Source organism: Canis aureus, chromosome 21 (assembly GCF_053574225.1).
Source record: "Canis aureus isolate CA01 chromosome 21, VMU_Caureus_v.1.0, whole genome shotgun sequence".
Taxonomy (NCBI): Eukaryota; Metazoa; Chordata; class Mammalia; order Carnivora; family Canidae; genus Canis; species Canis aureus.
Genome location: NC_135631.1, coordinates 24,267,146 through 24,289,824, shown reverse-complemented (window position 1 = coordinate 24,289,824; position 22,679 = coordinate 24,267,146). Strand labels below are relative to the sequence as shown.

General features: G+C 49.0%; 1 protein-coding gene and 1 long non-coding RNA gene across 3 annotated transcripts in view; one reads left to right on the top strand and one right to left on the bottom strand.

Moving 5' to 3' along the window:
* PRR5L (proline rich 5 like) overlaps window positions 1-17,690 on the bottom strand; it is a 141,984-nt gene extending 124,294 nt beyond the window's left edge. For both annotated transcript variants that reach the window (XM_077863629.1, XM_077863627.1), the window contains exon 1: window positions 17,417-17,690. The gene's annotated coding sequence lies outside the window, so the exon portion shown is untranslated. The remainder of the gene's footprint in view (window positions 1-17,416) is intronic.
* Window positions 17,691-17,781: 91 nt separating this feature from the next.
* Window positions 17,782-22,516, top strand: LOC144292797 (uncharacterized). The gene is made up of 3 exons (XR_013360168.1): window positions 17,782-20,143; window positions 20,766-20,850; window positions 20,951-22,516. It is a non-coding gene; the product is annotated as an uncharacterized LOC144292797 (long non-coding RNA).
* Window positions 22,517-22,679: the final 163 nt, after the last annotated feature.

Below are 22,679 nucleotides of genomic sequence, written 5' to 3'. Positions count from 1 at the left end.
GCCTTCGGCCCACCTGCTGCTTCAAATTGAGAGATAAAAGTTTGGCAACACAACACAGCAAAGCTTGTCTCCGACCAGAACACAGTCACCAGGACAAAACCATCTTTGATGTATCAAAACGGTTTTAGGACCTAAAACGCCCTTTAACCCTTCGAGCCTTGGACTTCGCTGTGGCTTACCGCTCCTTGCACCAGGCGGAGTCAAGAGCATAACGGAATTAATAGAGGGAGCTCCCCAATAACACGGCCAACACCTGCTTTACTTTTCCTTTGCCCAACTAAGGTCCAGTCGCTGCAACAGAGCTCTAAGTAAGCTTCACACCCAGCGTGTCCGTCCCGTCTGTCCATCTGTCCATCGCTCCTTCCCCGGGGACAGAAACAAAGGCTGAGAACCAAGGATCCAGTGCCGTTGGGAGGCAGGAGGCGGGAGGAAGGAGGAGGGAGAGGGTTTCTCCTATTAGAGGAACCATTAACTTTTAGAGTCGTTTCCACAATAACATGAAGCCATTTACTTTGCAATTATGCAGGGAATAGACATGGACAGGGTGCTCTGTGAGCGCGGCGGCATGCCGACATCTGGCACTGCCGCTGGAATCCTAGAGGAAACATCTGCCAGCACAGAAGCTCCTCCAGAGAGCCCCACACCAGGCCCTGGGGGGCCGGAGGGGACGCGCAGCTGCTGCATCAGCCGGTGATGTCGGGAAGGGGCAGGTTGCCCTGCCCAGGCCAGAAAGGGCCGCCTCTGTTCTGTGTTCGGCGAAGGGTCAGGATCTGGGCTACGGATCACACAAATAAGTGACTAAGCTGGCAGACTTAAATACCGAAAGCTCTTGAGCATCTTGAATGGGCCAGGTGCTGGCCATGCCCTCTGCGTGCGACTCTCCAGGACACTGAGGCGGGTGCTAGTATTTTTCCTGTCATGTCTAGTTAGTGGCAGAGCCAGGAACACAGTTTTATTTTGATGCTGGATCCCGTGCTCTTCACCATCGCCCTATACCACCTCCCACGTGGGTGGCAACAAAGAGCTGTGCCAACAGATTACTCAGAATCCTGGTGAGCTCAGGTCCCAGCAGTCGTATTTCTGGGCACCTACTCAGTGTAAGGCACGCCCAGCACGCCGACATGTGGGGAGCACACCACTGGCACGGTCAGCAGGTGCAGAGCACCCACCCCATCCTCAGGTCCTCACTGGTACCTTACTGTATTTTCCCACCTACACTCTTTCCTTCTCCCTTTCCCAGAGTCATGACAAGAGACAGCCAGCTGACTTAGGAGGAGCGGCAACGACCATGTCAACCCATCCCAGCTATGTCTCCCCACCCACCCCTCAGTCATTTTCTAGGTCTCTAGCTCTATACAGGTAATAAAATGGTATCCTGCGAACAGTCTCCCTCCTACCCAGGCTCCTACCTACCCCGTGCCCATCCCAAAGCTCTACCTATTAGTATTTTCTTGTGATGCCCTCCAAACCTTATAAATACTTAGGATGCTACATGTTTATGTTACCCTCCCTTATTCCTTCCCATTCTTCTGAGAGCTCTTTCCATGTGAATACCCAGAGCATCTTCATTCCTTTTTGTAGCTGCATAGTATCCCATTTTATGGTTACACCATATTTACCTACCCTTCCACCTATTAATGAACATTTAGATTATCTCTAATATATTGCTATTAATAAGTTGGTACTTGGATCCCTTGTGTCTATATCTCCATTGGTTAAATCTCAGTGAGGAGGGAGGTTGATGGACATCCCCAGATTCCATCACTATCCGCCACTACAATCTATCAGAGCAAAGAAGCAAAACACACTCAGCAAAAGCCCTACTGTAAGAAGATCTTCCTATGCCAGAAGAGACTTCCAGGTCTCTTTTCCCAAATATTCCATTTCTTTTCAGCCCAGAGAAAAAAGTGATATCCTGAACTGTCCTGATAGGGAAGGAGGACTGGGATTGGCCATGTATTCCAGGTATGGATTTGCCTTTCCTGGCGGTGGTGACTCAGCTAGCACTACTGTCTGAGGGCTCACAGAATGTCTGGTTTATTGTATGGGATCTGCATAATCTTGCCTTGCCAAAGAACCCATTTCATAGCAAAGAAGGCATTATAATAGCCACAGGACCTCCTGGTTCCGCTTCATACCATATCCCCCAGAGTTGTTTGCCAAAGGTAAGATTAGAATGACGTCATAGAAATGCAGGTAAGGTGCAACTTGGAGAAGACACTTTGTGGGGTGAGGTGCTTTAAGACGCAGTACGTCCTTTTAACCCCCAGTCCCTCTATAGTGCTGTGTCTCCAACAGCTGGGTTACATGGGTTTGGATACCAAGGAGTTTAAGTAGGAGTGGCTCCTCCTGCCATCGCTCCCAGTGACCCACTTAGAGACTCTGTACCTCTCATTCTCCAACTCCAGGATCTGCTAGCTCCTGGTGCAAAGGGAAGAGATTGCTTCTACCAGAGACATAACAAGAGCCACACTAAACCTAAAATGAGAATGGATGCCTGGTCATTTGGGGTACCTAACTGCTAGTAAACCAGGGTGCAAAGAAAGGAGTTACTCTCCGGGCAAAGATGCCAGGCTCGGTCACCGTAAGGAACCTAATGAAGGCAGGGAGGAGTGTGTCTGCAGTCCCGAGAAGCTCTGGGGCACCTGGGGCTTCCATGTGCAGCGGTAACTAGGAATGGTCGGCTAGAGTAACCACAGTTTGCCCAAGACACAGCAACCCAAGGCTCAGATCTTTCGAGGGTGGAGGTCTGGATTGCCTCCGGGTACAAGCAGCTTCAGGCAGTGAAAGTGCTGTTGGGGGTGAGGGGAATTAGAATAGGGTAGAAGGACAGGAGTGTGGACCTGAGTTCCCTTAGCATATGAATTTGTCCCATAAAGTTTCTGGCTTTAGTCTCTTAGTTTACTTTACAGGAAGTATGGCTGGCCATCATCTTGAAGAACCAGTGACAGGACAGAAAGAACTTAAAAGAGAATAAGGGGAGATCCGTATGGTACAGGGGGTGGAAGGTAGCGGGTGATCTGTGTTCAAGCCTTACCGCGTAGATGCATTTCTTTATCCAAGGACGTTCTCTGGCCCCCAGGGTTCACTCTGTTCATGCACGTGGCTAGAAGGGTCAGGAAATTAGTGCTCTGGGAGCATTTCTCACCCAGCAGCTAAGGAAGTTGGTGTGTAAATACCCCAGCTCCCTTTCCCCTTGGGTAGGATCACGGTAAGATGCGTGTGTTCCACGCTAGCTCCCAGGGTTTCTTAGGATTTGTCTTCAGTCATCCACGCAGTAGCTTGATCGACAACATACCCATTGTTGGCTACTTTCCCTTGCGTACCTCATTTCCCTGCTGGGTTTAATAACGCTTCCCTCACCTTCCAAGTAAACTCCTTGCATGTGATTCTTTGTCTCAGGGTTGGCTTCTGGGGGAACCCAAACTAAGGCACTCCACTCCATCCTCATCTAACGTTTCTGAGATAGACTCTGAGGAACTATTTCTTATTAAACTGTGAATGACTGAGAGGGTCCAGAGAGATGAATTTAAAAGAAGAAATATCGTGAAGGCAGTGATTCTGGAGCAGTAGGCTGGACACACAGAAGCCCTTTACAGGTGTGCTGACAAACTATCATCTAAGGGTAAAATCTATTGTAACAACCGAGTGCACTTATTACACTGTCAGACTTGTCAGCTAAGAACGTCCTTGGGGACGGAGTAGCATGGGTACAACTTGCAGCACATCAGAATAAAGAAGCCCAGTGTTACATGGAGCCACAGAAAGACAGTGTTCCTTTGAGAGGATGCAACATATTTCTAGGTCAAGGTGGTAAATTACGTTGTCGAAATAGTGACATAAGGTCGAAGAACAACCATGCGACTAGCGGGATGACCACAGATGACTACGCATACCCTGAGTCACTGTAGCAGCGACTATGTCGTAAGTATGATCGACCTGTTGAATGTGGCTGACTCTCTTCAAGCTTCAAAGTGTGTCAAAACACACACATACTCGGATTCTAGTCAGTGCACGTATCTGGGAGAAAGAGGAGGCAGGGAAACCCTTCGGGAGAATGGAATCATGTGCCACCACCAGTACGACCACCTCCGCCACCAGTACCACCACCTCCGCCACCAATACCACCATCTCCATCACCACCACCACCAGTAGTACCACCACTGCCACCAGTACCACCACCAGTACCACCACCATGGACATGTGTAGAGTGGTTTTACTGTATTAGTTGTTTTCAAACTGGGTTTTAGGGAATACTAAGGGCTCCGAGAGCCTGGCAGGGTCTCCCAGTAATGAAAGACTTGGTACCAAATCAATATTTAAACTGACTATGGTATCCAGTTATTAGTCTTATATATTGGTTTTGTAAGGAAAAGGCTCACCCACCAGAAGTACAGTTTGGAAACCATAGAGGTGCATGACCATTTTATCCTTGCAACCATCCCCAGCTTGCCCAGGAGGAAAATTAGGTTCATAGGGATTAAATCGCATACCCAAAGTCACGGACTTAGACATGAGCTGACCTGTCATATGAAACCACACCATGACCAGCGCTCTTTCCTCTACATTCTACTACATTTGAACACTGGTGACGAAACACGTGGTTTAGCAATTTCTTGGCCATGAAGTTTGTTTTCTTGAGAAGGGGTCAAAGAACAGTTTATAAAAGTTCTTAGAATTTGGGCCGTTCCAAGAAGCTTAACAAAGCACCTCCAGTTCATTCTCTCCCTGAGCTATCTTCAACGTGTGATATTCCAGAGGCTGCTTGGATGGGACGTGGTCTCATGGCTTGTCCTATGTACCTGCCACGCCGTCCAGACCCTTTGGGCAGCACTCAGAAATATTGCTTGTAGCAGTCAGCCTTGCTGCAACACTGCTGCAGAATAAAGACTTGCAACTTATGAAAACAAGCATTTCTTTTTCTTGTACACAGGTCTGTAGGCTGATTAGGGTAACTCTGCTTCAGTTTGAGTTTGGGTCTGCCCCATGTGGCTAATCCTTGGAGGCCAGAAAGGAGGGGCAGTGGCTTCCCAAGGTGTGTTCTTCTCATGGCAGTTACAAGAGCAAAGGGAAGCCAAACAGTGCACACACGATGTAAAGCTTCTCCTAGGGATCCCTGGTGGCACAGTGGTTTGGCGCCTGCCTTTGGCCCAGGGCGCGATCCTGGAGACCCGGGATCGAATCCCACGTCGGGCTCCCAGTGCATGGAGTCTGCTTCTCCCTCTGCCTGTGTCTCTGCCTCTCTCTCTCTCTGTGTGACTATCATAAGTAAATAAAAATTTTAAAAAAAAGTTTAAAGCTTCTCCTAGAGTCATATCCATTCATAATCCATTGGCTAAATCATGTCAATGGCCAAGCCCAAAGTCAGTGGGGCAAAAAAATATATGCTCTGTCCTAAGCCGCAAGGGAAGTGAATGAACATTTGCTGACTAATACTCCAATGCATCACCTTAGCTGAAAAAGTGATTCCTACAAAGGGGAGGCCAAGTACCTCTTTGTAAAATCCTCTAAATCTACAAACTGATACCATCCTATTAATATAGTCAGTCCTGTAAGCTGCCAAGAGGAGACCATCCCAAAGGGGCCTTTCCTGAGAGACCCCAGGGGAGTGTGAAATGGCTGTTTCCCAGACTAGCGATCCTCAAGATGGAAATCACCTCGTTGTCACTGGGATATTTTTAAAGCCCTCTACTTCACTCCCGGTGATCTGCCCTAAATCAAGCTTCCAAGCCTCCCTTCACAGAGGATGGGACCTGCAGACGGGGAGAAGGGGTAGATGTGGGTGATTTATAAGCTTCACTTTAAAAAATCAATTACGAGCAGGTGGAAGTCTTGGCCACAATGCAGACAAGTGCAGTAACTAGACATAGGCACTCCCGACTTGGACAACGTAAGTCTCTCCGTACGTTGGATAATATTGGTTTTTCCACCCATCTCCTCAGCATCCATTTCCTCTTCACCCTTCCAAATACACTCCTAAGTTTGCTCAGGGAACCCTCTTCCTCAAGGAACAGTGACCCATCTCCAACATAAACCCCGGGGACAGTCCAAATACATCGAGAGGTAAGTCTATTCCCTTTGCCCATGGTCAGTGCAGGAATAGATAAGAGACCTATAATGGGCCTATGAGACAAATTGTGCCTGTGGGAAAAGTTTGCTGGAAGGAGGGGGCCAGGGCTTCTAGAAGAAATTATTCTGCTCTAAGGAGAAATTTCCAGAGAGAAACTGACCCTCTCTCTTTCTCTGAACCCTGCCCTGTCTAGGTAATTCCTGCTAGAGCCCTAGTTCTTCATGAAGATGAAAACCACAGGGAAAATGGCAGAGAGTCGGAAAGGACAGGTGTCCTGAGGACATCACCAAACCTCTCAATCAGCCTCTCCTCTGAAGTTTGCCTTGACCACATCCTTAATTTTCTTTTTCCTTTTCTAAGATTTATTTATTTCAGAGAGAAAGAGAGAGAGTGAGCATGAGTGGGAGGAGCAGAGGGAGAGGGAGAGAGAGAACTCAAGCAGATTCAGAGAACTGAGCACATAGCCCGAAGGGCCACTTGACATTATAACCACGAGATCACACCCTGAGCCCAAACCAAGAGTCAGAAGCTTAATGGACTGTGCCACCAGGCGCGCCCCACTACGTCCTTACTTTTAAATGAAACAATAAAAGGTCCTGGTGCGTGACTCTTGACTCACAGCTAAAGGCACCTTCACCCATATCTATCTCAGCCATCTAATAGCAGCATGTTTGGGCAATTGCTAGATTTCTTTAGCTCCTGTTCTGCACCAGTGCCAATGTCCTAGAATTCTTGTGTGTGGGGGGGTGTTAAGTGACAATGCACACAAAGTATTTGCAAACTTGTGGGGTCTGATGTCTGGTAAGGGTGCAAATGACACACAGGTATGATGTCTTGGTACTACTGAGCGAGATAGTGCAAGCCTGTGCTCATAATTACAGTTTCTGCTCTTCCCTATATTCTTGTCCTCTGGCCGTTGCAATCAAACTTTCACAGTGGGAAGGATCTGTGACTTTATAGGGTGGACTGATAAGTATAAGGTCTCCCATCCTAACCACTAAAGCCTGCAAAGTGTAAAAGTCCCATGGTGAAAAGCATATAGGGGGATACTTTTACTTCAAAAATATGTAATAGGGGATCCCTGGGTGGCTCAGCCGTTTAGTGCCTGCCTTCGGCCCAGGGCGTGGTCCTGGAGTCCCGAGATTGAGTCTCGCGTCGGGCTCCCAGCATGGAGCCTGCTTCTCCTTCTGCCTGTGCCTCTGCCTCTCTCTCTCTCTGTGTCTCTCATGAATAAATAAATAAAATCTTTAAAAATTATATAATATAATTATTACATATTCTGTTTTTTATTAAAATATTTTTATTCAAGTATAATTAACATACAGCATTATAGTAGTTTCAGGTGTACAATATAATGACTCAACAATTCTATACATTTCTCAGTGCTCCTCACAGTAAGTGTATCCTTAATGTCCTTTATTTCATTCATTCCCCTATCCATCTCCCCTCTGACAACCACCAATTCCCCTGACATATGTAAGAGTCTGTGTGTGGCTTTTTGCCTCTTTTAAAAATGTGTTTGTTGACTTCCTTTGTTTCTTAAATTCCACATATGAAATCATATGGTATTTGTCTTTTTCTGATTGATTTATGTCACTCAGCATTATATACCCTCTATGTCCATCCATGAAAAAAAGATCACTAATCATCAGGTAAATGCAAATTAAAACCACAATGAGCTCTCACTTAACACTTGTCAAAGAACTAAAATTAAGAAAAAAAAACACAAGAAATAACAGTGTTGTCAAGGAGGTGGAGATGAAGGAACCCTCTTGCACAGTTGGTGGGAATGCCAACTGGTGCAGCCATGGTGGGAGACAGTATGGAAGCTTCTTAAAAAATTAAAAACAGAATTAACATAACACCCAGTAATTCCACTACTACTTACTCAAAGAAAATGAAAACACTAATTTGAAAAGATGTATGGACTCCTGTGTTTACTGCAGTATTATTTACAATTGACAAGCTGTGAAAGCAGCCTGTGTCTATCCATAGATGAATGGATAAAGAAGATGTGATATAAACCTCAACAGAATATTATTCAGCCATAAAAAAGGATGAGATCATGCCATTTGCAACTACATATTCTATTTTTGAAAATATGAAAAAATCCGGATAAGAAATATGAGAAAAGAAAAGAAAATCCACACATGATCTCATCACCGGAAGGAAACCACAGTTAACAGTGATATACCCTCTTCCAGACTTTTTATGGTGGGTGCTTCTTTGAAAAGAAGAAGAGAAGAGAAAAACAGGCATCCTGAGCATTACTTTTAAGGGTGAACTGGTGAAGACAGTTTTGGAAGGCAACTTGGCTATCTCTAAAAATTAAAATTAAAAAAATGCGCCAGCCCTTTGGCTCAACAATTCTTTTTTTTTTTTTTTAAGATTTTATTTATTTATTCATGAGAGAGAGAGAGAGAGAGGCAGAGGCACAGGCAGAGGGAGAAGCAGGCTCCATGCGGGGAACCTGACGTGGGACTCGATCCCGGGCCCCTGGGATCATGTCCTGGGCTGAAGGCGGCGCTAAACCGCTGAGCCACCCCGGCTGCCCCTGGCTCAACAATTCTGCATCTGGGAATCCATGCTCCAGGGGCAATACCAGGAGCTGCAGATGCTTAGAGCTTCCAGATGCCAGGGACCGTTCTACGCATTTTTATGCCTCTCAGTTCATCCTCCCAAGCTGTGAGGGGAGTCTTATTATTGCTTTTAAATAATAGCTCTCGGGGCACTTGGGTGGCTCGGTGGTTGAGCGTCCACCTTCGGCTCAGGGCATGATCCCGGGATCCTGGGATCGAGTCCCACATCGGCCTCCCCTGCAGGGACCCTGTTTCCCCCTCTGCCTGTGTCTCTGCCTCTCTCTGTGTGTGTCTCATGAATAAGTAAATAAAATCAATCAATCATTCAATCAATCAATAGAGCTCTGTTGAGACACAATTCACATGCCATACATTTTATCCATTTAAAATGTAAAGTTTGATACTTTTATAGTATATTCAGAGTCATGTGATCATCATCACAATTTCAGAACATTTTCATCACCCCAGAAAGAAACCCTGTACCTGTGAGGAATCATTCCCCATCACCTCAACCCTCTACCCCCTGGCAACCAGCAATCTACTCACTGTTCCTGTGGTATCTGCTTATTCCGCAACATTTCCTATCAGAGAATAGACAACACGGGGTCTTTGCGACCAGCCTCCTTCAGTTAGCAAAGGTTTTCAAGTCTTATTGGTGGTGTAGCTTGTATCAGTGCGTCATGTCTTTTTAATGCCAAATAATATTCGTTGCACAGATATACCACACTTTGTGTATCCATTCGCCAATGGGTGGACATTTGGGTTGTTTCTAGCTCTTGGGTAAGATGGAGAAGGCTGCCATGAATTTTGCATACCAGTTTTTTGTGGCCATGTGTTTTCATTTATTATGGGTATCTACATCAAAGTAAAATTGTTGGTATAATTCTCTTTTTTACCTTTTCAAAAGCTGCCAAACTTTTCCCCAAAGTGGCTGCCCCATCTTATATCCCCACAGGCGGTATCCAAGCGTCCCAATGCCTTCATATCCTTGCCAGTCAACACTCATTAATACTCGCCTTCTTGATTATAGACATCCTAGCAGGAGTGAAGCGGCGTCCCATTGTGGTTTGTTTGCATTTCCTTGATGAATAGAGGGAGGTGCCATTATTACCTGCTTTTTATACATGGAGCAACTGAGGCACAGAGAATTTCATTAACTTACCCGCGGTCCCTCAGTATGTGCGCAGACTCCCATATCTACAACAGTATATGCCGAAGAAAGGACTACAGTCCTGTTGGTGACAAATATTGAACTAGACAAATATTGTCTATCTGCAAGGGCTTATCCTGCAGAAGACCATTATACAGCTATGAAAGATGAGGCAGGGGCACCTGGGTGGCTCATGGTTGAGTGTCTGCCTTTGGCTCAGGTCTTGATCCCAGGGTCCTGGGATCGAGTCCCATGTCGGACATCTGCATGGAGCTTGCTTCTCCCTCTGCCTGTGTCTCTGTGTCTCTCATGAATAAATAAATAAAATCTTAAAAAAAAAAAAAGACAAGGCAGGTCCATTTAGGTTGACTTGGAACGGGTTTCAAAACACACTGTTAGTGAAGAAGCCACTCACAGAATCGCATGTACAATACAACATGAACCTCTAGACCCAGGCCTAGACACAGATATGATAGAGGCATAGATCAGAAGCTGCACACAAAGCTCCTCACGATGTTGCCTGGAAGGTCAGCTCTGAGGAGAGCGGGGATTTTCCACTTGGTGCACTGCTGGATCCCCAGGCCCTAGAACCTGATGTGGCCATAGTAGCCGCTAAATAAATATTTGCTGTTAAGTGGACGATTCCTTGGAGAGAGAAATGGAGAGCAGTATATACAGAAGAGCTCCTGCTTTACTCCGCAGGCCCATGTCCTTTACATACGAAGACATGTAGCAGTTGCAACATTTTTGATGCACACATAAAAGATAACCTGGAATTCTTGGGGCCTTTAGCATGAAAACAAAAACAAAAACAAAAAGCAGGGCCTCAGAGGTTGGCCTGGAACCGAGAAGTGGCCTCAGTGGCTTCCCAGATGCCGAGAGGCCCCTCCCGGGCCACAGTGAGTACCGTGCCCCACTAGCTGCTCTCCGTCTCTGGAGTTGATGACCTGGACAGGAGACAGGCCCACACCTGCCCTGCCGGGCACCCCATCCTGATCAATAAGGCACTCTTCCAGCTAACAGGAATCCAATGTCAAGATGACGGCAGTGAATCTTGTTTTCATGCCTGAGAAGATCTTAAAAATCAATAAGCATTAGAGGGACACGGCCAAGTGTTTTCCTTTTTATCGTTTTTCAATATTTGTTTAATTTGTCATCCCTGCTGAGCCGACTGAGGGGGGCCCGAGGATCAAGGACTCCTGGTTGGAACAACAGCACAGGGTCCACCTCACGTCATGCGTGGCTAATGGTGTGCTGGGTGGGCTGGGAGACGATTGGGAAAGCGATTAGGCGGTGAGCTAACTGTGCCAGGGAGCTTAGGGTATAGGAATGATGATGGCTGCAGGTGAAAGATTCCAACAGCGAAGATAGCAAGTGGCACCAAAAATGATGGGCCGCTGAGGCCAGGACAGGAGAACTGTGAGTCGGGGGTACAGCAGGCTGCTCCTTGCAGGTGGAGGTGATGTTAGGGATCTACTGATCCCATCTCCATGTGTTAGAAAGAGGACAGCTCCATGTCCTCTGACCAGGTCCCCCTTCTCATGCCGACGTGGGGCAGGTTCTCGATGGGGTGTAGCCTAGCACCATCTTTGACTCCTGCACCACATGACCATTTGGTCACCAGGTCCGGCTGATTTCACTCTGAAATAACTCCGTCCTGTCCCTTTCCCCCATCTCCGTGGTTACCATGTTAGTTCAAGTCACCTTCGCCACCCACCTGGGCTCAGGCAACCGCCCCCTAGGTGGCCTTCCTGCCTGGAGTCCTGATTCCCCGCCCAGATCTTTTTCCACAGGGAGCAACGCAGCCCTGAGAGGCAGGGTGGCCCTCGTGGGGTTACAAGCGTGGCCCCGGAGCCAGGCTGCCTGGGTTTCGACCCTGGCTCCTCCAGGTGTGTGACCTTGAGCAGCTACGTCAATGTTCTAGGCCTCAGTTGGCCTGGGCTTTTATTTATTTATTTATTTTCTGGTTCCCTGACCGGGAATCGAATGGCCTGGGCTTTAAAACAGCCGTACTGATTCCTAGGTGCCTGGAAGCCAGTGAGGATCAAGGGAACTAATACAGATGAAGTGCCTGCCACGGTGGCTGCCCAGCCCGCAGCTCCATACGCCGTAGCGTCATCTTTCTGAAATGCACCCCCTGCTTACACCAAGGTCACGGCGGAGTCCAAACTCGTCCACCCGCCCTTCTCACCTCCTGGTGACTCCTTGACTCCCATTCTACCCTCCCGTTAAATGTCTTTTTTGTTGTTGCTCTTCTAACAAAACAGGCTACCGAGCATTGGCACCCGCCGCCCGTTAGATCCTCCCCGAAGTGCTCCCCCCTTGCCCTATCCACCGACCGTTCATCTCTCCACTCTTAGACGCTATTTTCTTTGGGAAGCTTCTCTCGCTCAACCGATTCCAACGAGGCGCCCTCTTTTGTGATCCCACAGCACCCCTCCTTCCCCATGGATGCACTTGCTGCTTTGTTCTTTCAAATGTTTATTATGAGAGTTTTCACACAGAAAAACCCAAAGCCACAAGAATAGCGTAATGGGTGCAAGGAACGCTCACAGACTCCCAACGACCGGTCACATGTTCCCATATTTGCTCTCTCCCTTGTGCGTGGGTTCACTTCGTTTCCAAGTAAATCACTGACATCATGATCTTTCACCCCAAAGTATTTCAACTTGCATCTCCAAAAAAGGAAAAAAGCTGAGGAACGGGCTCCCACCTAGAATGCAGGCCCATGATCACACTCTCAGAAACGAATCGTTCTCCAATGTCGCTGAGTGCTTGGCCCCTACCCAAATTCCCCCAGCCCTTTCCCAATTCCCTTTTACAGTCTTTCTGCTACATTTCATTTGAATTGCTCCCTCACTTGGGCTGGAAGCCCCGAGAGGGACGGAATGTGTCCCCTTTGCCTCCCTCTCCTCGGCACTTAGCTCGTGGCAAGCCCCCAGTACCTATTTGTTAGAAGAAAGAACAACCTCCGTGCCCCACTTCCTCCTGCCAAAAAGGGTCTTCAGCCAGTTGCAATCCCAGCCAGCTGCCCCATCCACACGCACACACTCGCTCTCTCTCGCCGCCCCCCCCCCCCCATAATGACACAGCACCACTTCAGTGGGCCAGGTCAGGAACCAGAGGTGCATTCCCGATGCCCCCACCTCGGCTGCCCCATCCAGCTCCCACGCGGTCTCCCACCTACCCCCTTCCCCTCTCCATTCTGGAGGCCAGGGCTATGGGTCAGCCCCTCATCCTCCCTTGCCCAGCTCCCCGAGTCTCAGCTCACCCCTGAGTCTCTGCTGTACCCCTGTCCTGCCTCAGAGCTCTCTCTCTAAAAGGCAACCCCTTTCAAGTCGCCTCTCTGCTTGAAGCCCTGCTGTGTCCCCAGCTGGGCCAGGCCTCTCTGTCCAGCCTCAAGTATTCATCTGGGGGCTCCCGCCTTCTTCCTTCTCTCTGTCCTGACTCCTGCAGCCCCTACCCCAGATCTCAGACAATTCCAGACCAGGTGCAGGTCGCCAATCACATCATGTTTTTCTTTTCTTTTCTTTTCTTTTCTTTTCTTTTCTTTTCTTTTCTTTTCTTTTCTTTTCTTTTCTTTCTTTTCTTTTCTTTCTTTTCAAGATTTTATTTATTCATTCATGAGAGATACAGAGAGAGAGGCGGAGACGCAGGCAGAGGGAGAAGCAGGCTCCCTGCGGGGAGCCCGATGCGGGACTCATCCATCGACGTGGATCACACCCTGAGTCCAAGGCAGATGCTCAACCGCTGAGCCCCCCAGGCCTTTTCCATCATGCTTTTCCATATCTCCTTTCCCTCCACTGAAACAGTCTCCTTCCAGTGCCTCACCTTGCTCCGAGAACCCGGACAGAAGCTCAGACCTCACTTTCCCCGAGGCCCATTCAACGAGCCGTCCCTTCCTGGCAGAGGGCCCACAAAGGCCCTGAGCGTGACAGGCATCCACTAAATGATTGCCGAGTGGAAACAGAGCAATATCATCCTGTCCTCTCCTTCTTCCCTGGTCTTCCCGCTGCAGCCCCAGTGCATTCCTGTTCCATTCCCTGTGCCCCAGACTCCACCCCAGCCCAGCGCCCCACTGCCTCCAGAGGGATCCCGGACTCAGCCTCAGCACGCAGCTTCCAAACGGCTGCCAAACCCATTTGTCATTCCTCCTTCCCTTCCCTTGGAAATTATGCAAGGTTGGGCAATGGCAGGCCTGGGCTGCTTACATTTAAAGAAAATGATTAAAAATCTAAACAGAAAAAGTCAGCTTAAAAATAAATAGCTTTCCATTTTGAAGACTTCTTTAGGTAAAGTACCTCCTGGGAGATATGGGGTGAGATGATACAGCCCCTTCTGCCTCACATAAGATTTTCAGAATGCAAGTTTGCTTTCGTGTGCTTCTGCAAAGAAACATAACCCACTGCTATGTCATTACGTCACTGATTAACTTATGCTGGGGGAAGGGCCGAGGGTTCAAGCAGAGACTCATTTGGTACATGGAGCCCATCTGACCCTGGACCTGTGCCCCTGACACCAGCCTCTGCATTCAAACTGGAGCATTCAAACTAGGCAGGGATTTTACCTTTTTACCTTCATAGAATTCTGCTGAGAAGGAAATTCGTCCCAGCACAGAACAAAGTCCAGCAATCCACAGCTCTAAGAAGTCCGGTGGTAGTGACGGCCTAGGGAAGTGACGGTGAATGGCTCAAAGCAGATCTCCATTCCCTGCTCCCCACTGGTTGAGCCATCTACCTTGGGGGAGTTCCTGGATTGTTCTAAGCTCCAGATTCCCTTCCTTCAGCTAGAGGAGGACATGGTCATCTTTCTCATAGGTTCTTCTTGAAAGTTAAAGGAGGCATTGTAGGTGTAGCAGGGTGGGAAGGCTATTTTAATCTCAGTTTGAGCTGAAGACATGAGGCATCAGGTGACACATTCCAAGTGAGCTGTGACGCCATCATGCAGGACTTACAAAAAAAAAAAAAAAAAGGCAGTTTCCCCCTTGTTGGATCATCCCCAGCCTGCAAAGGAGGGCTAGATGAGGAAACAGTGGGAGCATCGAGGAAGAGTTTTGGAGTGAACAACAGGTGTGCTCCACATCCCAACTGCCCATTCTCCACCTCCCAAGAGTGATCTGTATCCTTGCAGCGTGAACGTCACAAGTCCTGATGTGTGCATCATGCCTTAGAAGCCCAAAGTGAAGAGAGATGGGGTGGCCAGCTGGAGTGAGGGGGCCCGGTGGCTTTGGATTTATGGGAATAAGGAGGAGAGGAGGATTTCCGATAAGCCAGAGGTGTGCAACAGGTAACCCGGTGGGTTGTGTAGATCCTCTCTGAGGGGGCCACCAGGAGGAGTGCAAACCCTTCCCCAGATGGAAGCTGACAGTACCTGTTCTGGCTGAATTGTGTGCCCCCCAACTTGAATGTTCAAACCCCGACTCCCAGTATCTCAGAATGTAACTGTATTCAGAGATAGGGCTTTACGAGAGGTGAATGAGTTAAAAGGAGGCCTTTGAGAGGACCCTAATCCAATATGACTCGTGTCTTCCTAAGAAGAAGAGATTTGGACACACAGATATCAGGGACACAGGGACGCACGCAAAGGGAAGGTCGTGTGAAGCAGAGGGAGAAGACGGCCATGCACAAGCCAACGAGAGAGGCCTCAGAAGAAACCAGGCCTGCAACACCTTAGACCTCCAGCCTCCAGAACTGTAAGAAAATTAGTTTCTGTTAAGACACCCAGTCTGGGATATTTTTTTTGGCAGCCCCACCAAACTTGTTGTAAGCACTGCTCAGACAGTAAGGGATGGAAGAAGGAGTCTTAGGGAGCCAGCTTCAAGGGATCAGTGGTTTAGAAATCCCCAAAAATGAGGAAGGAGGGTGTTCTCTGGAGTATCTATAAAATGGTGCCAAGAGATAAAGAATCAGGTGTAAACACCCACCAGGCCCAGCCAGCTAACCACAGAATTAACCAAATAAGAACCCCGTGCTCCTCTGCTCCCTCCTCTCCTCCTCTCCTGTGCCTGCCTGGGCTCAGAATCCTCAGTGAGCCAGACGAAACGGAAGCATAGGTGGGAAGCAGGAGGCCGACCACACACTCCCTTTCCCTGCTCCAGGCCCCAGCTAGAGGAGGAAGGAGTCTCCCCTTGGAGCAATGTTGGAAGGTCTGGGTTATTCCACAGACCTGACTACAGCCATTACTGAACTGCGACAGTGTTGGAGCTAGAAAGGTAGCCGGAAGCCTCGCGAGCCTGCCCTGATTTTCATCCTGGGGCAAAGAAAGACTGGGACACCACAAGAAAAAAAAAATTGAGGGGCAGTAATAAACAAAAATAAAGTTGGCTTCCTGAATATACTCGAGGAGGCCTGCTTATTTAACATACATCCTCCTACACGTGTGGCAGCTCAGCCCGGTCTCTGGCCAAGCAGGAGATGGCATTTGTGGTGCAATTATTATCGTTGCAAATTCCTTCCCTGCCTCCATTGGGCGGTTCCATCTTCACCAAGCAAGGCAAAAGCTATCAACAGACAAACCATTTAAGGCCTCCTGCATTCCCCAAGCTGATAATGTAGAAGTGCAGGTGTCTGACAAAGCCATGGACAGAATGCCACCCTCTATATACCTCATGACCCAGAGGAGGGCACTAACTCCAGGCCAGCCTCGGGGCTGGGCAGGCTTTAGAGTCACACAGCACTGCAGAGAGAACTGAGCTCAAATCCTGCCTCTGGCACGTGGCAGCTGTGTGACCCTGGGAGAGTCACTTAACTCCCCTGGACTGCAATTGCCTCCTCAATAAAACAAAGACCATAAAAGTATCCATTCGGCGGGGTTATTGCGTGGTATAAATGAGGACAGAGATGCAAAAACGCTTGGAACATTGCCTGGCACAGGGCAAAGGACTCAATACATATAGTGTTCACTAAACCTCACTGCCCCTCAAGGTGAAACCTTTCAATAACCGTGATTTATCATAAAGAACATGAGATAAGAAGCATGTGAAGAAAAGCACAGTTTCTAGGGCCAGCCTGCCTGGAAAGGAAGAATGGAAAACACATCTTGGAGGTGTTTGCTATAATTGCCATCAGTATGTTACCTATAGTAACGTGCACACAAGCACAGCACATGCAGGAAGAGCTTAATAATGGCAGCTGTTGGGATCCCTGGGTGGCTCAGCTGTTTAGTGCCTGCCTTCGGCCCAGGGTGTGATCCTGGGGTTCCTGGATCGAGTCCCACATCGGGCTCCCTGCATGGAGCCTGCTTCTCCCTCTGCCTGTGTCTCTGCCTCTCTCTGTCTGTGTCTCATGAATAAATAAATAAAACCTTTAAAAATAATAATAATAACGGCAGCTGTTATTAAGGGAACAGTCATTTCCATAAACCCACACGGGGCCTGAAGTTTCTTGTCACCCACCTACATCAGAGGCACTGAATGAGGGTCAGATAGGCAGAGTGCTCCCCTACCTGGGAGGCTGCAAACTCGCCCTCGGTTGCTTTTGCTTATTGACTCGTTTGCCAACCGGCGGTGGCTCTCTCCAGTTTCTGGAAACAGAAACTCGTCCTCCTCAGGCTGGACCCTCCACCATTGCCTTGGGGCCCCGGCCCCGTCAGCAGCCCTCAGCCCATCTCCCGTGTTACCTGGTCTGGTTCCTTCCTCCAGGGCAGGTCCCACCTTGCAGGGGGGTGGTGAGGTGCCACGGCCTTCCAGCCTCCTGCGAAGGTGACATTCTGGCGGGCCCGGCTGTCCCCGGGCCTGGGTCTCCACTCAGTTCCCACAGCCCTGGGGCCTGAGGACTGCCGGAGAGGCAGGCGGATGAGATGAAAAGCCCATACCTCCCGCAGGAAATAATTGTCCAGCTGATTCCAGAACTGAAAATCACAAGTATAACGTTGGAGAAAGGAGAGCAAAGTGCCATTCAAGGCCATTGTCACAGCCTCCTCTCTGTGTTATCGGGGGAAACAAAGAGGCCCTGTGTGTGAGGACAATGCCTTGTGTTACCAGCCACTTCTGTGTTGTTCCTGGGGACGGGAGGCTGAGAAATGAGGCCACAGGGCCCTCCCAGCCTGATGCGCTCTGGACTTCCCTAACCGCGACCTCCGGGCCAGCCAGAGCCCAGAGAAGAACTCTGCGGGCTCCCAGCTCCCGGGGTTCCGAAGTGGAGGGAGAGGGGACACTCCCCCAGGAGGGACCAACGGGGTCCCTGCTGGCCTTCCAGGCATCACGGATCGACAAACGGCCTCCTCTCCCGCCCCTCTTCTTTTGCTGCCTTTCAGAGGCTCACCAGGAGTTAGAGCTGAAAAGAATCACAGACATCATGTCTCCAAATACATTGGCCATCATCTCCTCCAACCCCCGGCCTCCGGGAGCGGCCCCTGACCAGGACCAGTGCCGGGCTGCGGAGCACGCTAGCAGCGGTTGCAAGGCCAGGTGAGTCATTATGTGGCAGCCTCAACTGAACACCCCCTGACCCCCCAGATGGACCCGGCGCTGCATTATCTGCAAGCTCACAAAAGGACCCCGTTTGCTCCTGCCTTCAAATCCCCCACGGATTTGAGTTCCGTGGTCTGCCACGAATTCCCCACGGATTATGAGTTCATTTTCTGATCTTTAGTTTTCCCACTTGTAATCTGGGAATATTCATGGGTCACTGTGAGGATTAAATGAGTTTACACATGCAAAGCTCTCAGAACAGTGCTCGGCCCAGACCAATCCCGTGAGAAGCATGAATGGGACATGAGATGCCCGCCTGCAACTCGCTTAGGTTCGTGGTGAGACAAGATGCAGAGAGCTGGAAACCCAGCATCTCAAATACAAACGCAGCCTGGCCATCGACTATGACCTAACTTTACCCCATTGGGTCCCCAAGGCAAGTTGGGCACTAACGAATACTCCGCTCCGGCAGAGAGAAGGCAGGTGATGACACGCGGGGCGGGGGTGGGGGGCTGACTGTGACATACATGGAGTGGACCGTGGGGACTTGAAGAGCCCGTGCCTATCTTCAGGGAGGCAGCCAGGACTCAGCTCCAGCCAACTGCTGCAACATGCAAGGTAGGAGCAGCATGGCTAGGCCTGCCAATTTTTAGAGAAAAGCCAGACCTCTGGATTTTCAGGTCACACTTCCTAATTTTGAAATACTCTGTTAATTAATTAAGACACTGTGAGTGCAAAGGGAGCTCCAGATCATGCAGCCTGTGTTGCGTCATCTGGACACAGGCAGCATGTCCAAGCCAGGGTGTGCCTGTCATTTTCAAGTCTTCTGTCCCCAACTTGCCAGCAGTGTCCCGATGAGCTGATCAGGCCACTTCAACACCAACACTTAAAGCAGGTGGCATAAGACCAAAAAGGTGACAGCCCCTTTCTCTGTGGACACCTGCCATCCTCTCCATCCATGGAATGAGGGTGAGGAGAAGGGAAAACAGGAAAATGAGGGGGCTCTCCCTAAAGGACCACAGGCCCCTTGGCCTAATCCACCTCCTGCAGGTGTTCCTCTGATAAAGAAGGCAGCCCAAAGGGAAGACCAGGGGCTTAAGCCCCCAGAATCTCCATCAGTCACCTCAAGTGAACATCAGTAGCCCAAATGATAACATGTGCTGGCTCTGCAAGTTTCAACTCTGAAGCAAGCTTGCTCACGATGAGACACCACTTCACACCCACCAGGATGGCTACAACCAGATGGATGCTAACCGATGTCGGTGAGGATGTGGGGGGATGGGACCCCTCAGACATGGCCGATGGGAAGGTATATGGCACAACCGCTCCGGGAAACAGTCTGGAAGCTCCTCAAAAAGTTAAACACAGGGGATTCCTGGGTGGATCAGTGGTTTAGCACCTGCCTTCGGCCCAGGGCACGATCCTGGAGTCCCGGGATCGAGTCCCACGTCAGGCTCCCTGCATGGAGCCTGCTTCTCCCTCTGCCTGTGTCTCTGCCTCTCTCTCTCTCTCTGTGTGTGTGTCTCTCATGAATAAATAAATAAAATCTTAAAAAAGAAGTTAAACGCAGGGTTACCCCGTGACTCCTGAGTATATATCCCAAGAGAGATGGAAATACAAATCTACACAAAACTCTGTTCAAGAGTGTTCGCAGCAGCATTAGTCATGACAGCCAAAAGGCAGAAAGGACCCAAATATCCATCACTCGATGGATGGATAAACAAAATGTGATCTATCCAGGCAAAGGAAATTACTCAGCCATCAAAAGGAATGACGTACTGTTACACGATACACAATGCAGGTGACCCTTGAGAACGTCAGGCTAAGTGCAAGAAGTTGATGAAAACAACCGCATCTGCCTCCATGTGTATGACGTGACCAGAAGAGGTCAATTGAGAGGACAGAAAGGAGATTCGTGGTGGCCTGGGGCTGAGGTACGATGGAGCGAGAAGCGGGGAATGATCACTAAAGGGTGTGGTTTTCCTTTTTTGGTGGTAAGTATGGTCTTGCATTGTGGGGATGGTCCCCCAACTCTACGAATATACCCAAATCCACTGAATTGTACACTTCGAGGGGGTAAACTGTATATGTGAATTACCTCCCAATACAGCTAGCAGCAGCAGCAGCAACAAAAAACTCTCAAACTAGGATTGCTGCCTCTACTCACCTTCTATTTAAAAATTCTGCATCCATGCTGCTCTCTTCATATCAGCCCCGCCGGAGAAGACAGGACAAATGCTCTAAAAAGATGCTTTTCTTCAAAGGCTCCGGGCCCAAGCGAGGGTGACTAACTAGCCTGGTTTGCTCAGGATCACCCCAGTGTTAGCACTGCAAGTGCTGCGTCCCATGAAATCTCTCATTCTTGGACAAACTGGGATGGCCGATCACCCTAGGGCAACCCTTTTTCATAGCACGGGAATGCTCTGCCCTTTGCAGCTGCCAAATGGCTAAAACAGAGTCTCCAAATAAATAATCCCGATCTCTTTGGGGTATAAATCATCCTCGAGCTCCCCATAAGGGCCAAAAGGTATTTTAATTGCTGTTTCCATTTTACAGAAGAGGAGAGTGAGGCTCAGGGAGATGAAGTAACTTGCCAGAAGCACACAGGAGCCAGGAATGGAGCCTGAGTCTGTTTCCCAAGGTACCCTTTCCACTCATTATCTTGTCTGTCATCACACCACTGGGCTGATGGTGCAGGAACAACACCCTTAGACTGTTTTTGCCCCCCCCCCCCCGGGAAGGTAGTCAGATATCCAGGAAGAAGCAGGAGTTCTCAGCTATGGGAAGACAATGAGACATACGCAGCTCAGCAGTTAACAGCACAGACTCTGGAGCCCAGCTACTCAAGTTTGAATCTGGGCTCTTCCACTACTTAGCTGTGTGACCGTGGGTAAGTTACTTGATGTCTCTCTACCTCAGTTTCCTCCTATGTAAAATGGGAAAAATAAAAATGCTGTGTGTGTTTCTGTGTGTGTGTGTGTGTGTATCACATAAGATCATTATAGGAAATAAGCAAATCAGTAAGTGTGAGCAGATAAGAAGGGAGCCAGGCACATGGCAAGTTCATTAAATAAATGAAAGCAGAAGCTCATATACCCAGAATCGGAAAGAAATCAGGTTAGGCCTAACAAAAACCAGGTAGTGGGACCAAAATCATGGAAATAAATTCTGACATTCTATTCTGTTCCTTTCTGTGAAAACATTTATGGTTTAGCAATTGCTGGAAGCTCTCCAGACCACAGACAAATCTTTAAACGCATCATGGTAGTGGCCGCCTGGGATGACAGGGTACACGGTTGCAGGCTCTATCACTGACTGGAGCCCAGGGGGGTCCCCTCCTAGCATACCTGCCCATAAGGCCAGATGTCCTCCCCCCGGGGGGGGGGGCAGCAAGTATCCCTCAGCTCTGCTCTCTGCAATAGGTGTGATCTGCATCGTTTTAAAGATGTGGAAACTGAGGCTCAGAGAAGTTCAAGAATTTGCTCACAGTACAGCTAATAACATGCAGGGTTGGGATCCAAACGTGGGTGGAATTCTAAATCCTCTACGCTGTGTGGCCTCTATGTATTAGTTACTACTGCTGTGTTGTAAATCACCAAACTTAGTGGCTTGATGCAACAAACATTTATAATCATAGAGCTCTTGAAGATCAGAAATCTAGGAGTTTGCTCAGCCGGTGGTTCTGAAACTCTCATGAGGTCGTAGTCAAAATGTTGGCCAAGGCTACAGTCATCCCAAAGCTCTGCGGAGCCTACTGCTTCTAAACTCAGTTAATGAGGTTGCTGGCAGCTTTGGTGTCCTGCTGGCTCTCGGCCAGGGGCTTCAGCTCTTTGCCCACACGGACCTCTCCAGAGGGCTGCTCACAACAGGACAGCTTAGTTTCCCCCAGGGCAAGAGGTTCTAGAAAAAGGCACAGACACAAGAGAGTATCCAAAAGCTGCAATCTGGGCAGCTCAGGTGGCTCAGCACTTTAGCGCTGCCTTCAGCCCAGGTCATGACCTTGGAGACCCCGGATCGAGTCCCACGTCGGGCTCCCTGCATGGAGCCTGCTTCTTTCTCCCTCTGCCTGTGTCTCTGCCTCTCTCTCTCTCTCTCATGAATAAATAAATAAAATTATACAATGGAATATTACTCAAATACCCACCATTTGCTTCGACGTGGATGGAACCGGAGGGTATTATGCTGAGTGAAGTAAGTCAATCGGAGAAGGACAAACATTATATGTTCTCATTTATTTGGGGAATATAAATAATAGTGAAAGGGAATATAAGGGAAAGGAGAAGAAATGTGTGGGAAATATCAGAAAGGGAGACAGAACATAAAGACTCCTAACTCTGGGAAACGAACCAGGGGTGGTGGAAGGGGAGGAGGGCGGGGGGTGGGGGTGAATGGGTGACGGGCACTGAGGGGGGCGCTTGACGGATGAGCACTGGGTGTTATTCTGTATGTTGGTAAATTGAACACCAATAA